Here is a 2,565-nt window from a genome sequence, read left to right as displayed (position 1 = left end):
AACGCCTGCAGTATATACAAGCCTACATGCAAAATTCAGCTCTGTAGCTTTACGGTCTAGGAGGAGTTTGCGTTGATCCAGACGAACGGACAGACGGACAGACGGACGGACGGACGGACGGACGGACGGACGGACGGACATGGCTATTTGAACTCGTCTCGTCGTGCTGATCAAGAATATATATACTTTATATGGTCGGAAATGCTTCCTTCTATGCGTTGCACACTTCTGACCAAATTAATATACCTTTTTGCAAGGTATAAAAATGTATTTTGAATAGAAGTCTAACTGTAAGTTCCCACAACATGATTATATAAAACGATTAAATAGAATGTGCATTTGGGGTCCTTTAACATATCCAAATTTTTGTCTTTTGTTATTGGCCATGGACGGGAGGGTATAGATGCATAATGGCGGCCAACATCTAAGCCATACTAGAGCTAGACATCATATATTGGGAGGAGTTCGCGTTAGATAGCTAGTTGATTAACTTAGTGGTATTTTTTTTTGTCCTGTTATTTGCGACATTAAAAAGCCATACGTTTGTTCGTTTTTTTTTGAGAATGCAATTCTCTGTTTTAGCTTCATTAGGGACTCTATAATAAATTATATGTAGCGAGATGTTTCGAAAACTGCAGCAACAACCCATCCCAACCGGGAGAGCTACGGTTACAAATTAGGGTCCCGATCCGCTGTAAGATCTTAATATCATGGTGTCAGTTTTTTTTTGAGAGCCAACACTACCCTGCTACAGTACATAATTTTGGCGCCCAACACGTGGGACACACAGGTCAAGTTCAACGTTTATATTCGGTATAAATCGAAAGATTAAATGTAAGGATTTGGTCTTGAGTGGCTCATGATAATGTGACTCGTCAAAGGGAAGTTTTTTTATTAATTTATTTGCACAGTGTATGGATTTTGAGCTAGTTAGCAGAAGCTGATGGTTGTCAACCAACACTTTAGTAAAAATATTTAATTAAAGAACTCAAGAACCAAAAAAATATATATAGAGCATTTTTTTAATTCGCTCAGGCTTTAAGCCTAGACGGATCACAATTAGCTCGTTTTGCCTTCAGAGTGAATTTAATTTTTTTTAATTAGAAGACGTAGTAGTCGCGATTTGATTTATATACACATTCGGAATTCGAGTGATTGCGCATGTGATTACCATCGACCAATGTTACCGGTATAAACTAAAGCCAAAAGTTACTTTCGTTTCGCATAAGAAAAATTTTAAATTGAACTTAACCTGATTAAAAAAATTGTTAGTTAAAGATAATGTTTGAAAGGATACATACATGCACAATCTTTTGGAATCTCAAGGTAATGCCTAAGCGTACACTTGTCCAAAGATGATCATAGTTATTAGAAGACATTTCTTAACACTTTTGGAAATCAGAGAACTAGATTCAATAGATAATATATTTAAACTCCATCTATGAAAACGATAAAAAGCTCTAGAAAAAAATTATAATCTATTTCACAAATTATATTTTCTTGTTCTGTGGGAAAAATTAAAAAACAAAAAAAAATGCCTTTAAAACACAGTACAGAGGAAGTAAATAATCCCGCAAATTCTGGGGAAAATATTTGCCTGGTCTGTAGCGAAACTCAAACACAAACGCAGAGCAGAGTTATTACTATTTGCAAGCATTCATTTCACAAAGCTTGTATCCTAAATTATATAAAAGAAAAAGAAGAATGTCCAGCGTGTTTTACTAAAGTGCAGGAGAAGGACTTAAAGGTAATTAAAATAAACCAACAAGGAAAAAAAGTTAGACCCGTCACCAGATCCTTTGCACGTAGCGTAAATGAAGACCCAAGAACAGAAGAGCTCATAAACGTAAACGTTATTGATGCACAAATACACAACACAAGTCAAGCCGGCTTATTACCATTAGATGCAGGGAATAGTACGCAACATGGAGAAGTTCCGCAATCAATACCCAGACCAATTCGTCAAAGAGGTAGACCAAGTCGTCGAAGGAACACACGACGTCCCGTTAATCAGCCTTTACGTAACGAAATTAATCGAGCGGAAATGGAATCTCTTATTCAGCAGACAGTAGAACGGGTTATTTCTTCAATAAGTAGCAACGCGCAACAAAACAGTCATATTCGACAAAACAGATCGCAGAGTAGTAGCAGAAGAACTCATTATCAATTAATAGGCACAATAGGCTGAGGTGATTCAGAAGTGGGGAGTCCATTTTGATGGATCTTCTAAAGGGTTACCCGTGGAAGAATTTCTATATAGAGCAAAAACGTTGACTCGAGAACATTTAGGAGGAGATTTTGAAGCTTTATGTCGGAATATACACATTGTTTTGATTGGCAAAGCTAAAGATTGGTACTGGCGATACCATAAGGGAATTGACGATCTTACCTGGTCAGAGTTTTGTTTAGCGATACGCCATCAATATAAAGACAGTCGGTCCAATTATGAAATAAGGGAACAAATAAGAGCTCGCAAACAGAAACCTGGAGAAACTTTCGAAGGTTTTTACGAAGCAATATGTCAATTAATGGATCGATTGCCTACAAGATTAGAAGAAGACGAAT

This window comes from Drosophila willistoni, unplaced genomic scaffold (genome assembly GCF_018902025.1).
Source record: "Drosophila willistoni isolate 14030-0811.24 unplaced genomic scaffold, UCI_dwil_1.1 Seg198.1, whole genome shotgun sequence".
Lineage (NCBI taxonomy): Eukaryota > Metazoa > Arthropoda > Insecta > Diptera > Drosophilidae > Drosophila > Drosophila willistoni.
The sequence above is the reverse complement of the archived record's forward strand: the minus strand, read 5'-3'. Positions refer to the sequence as shown.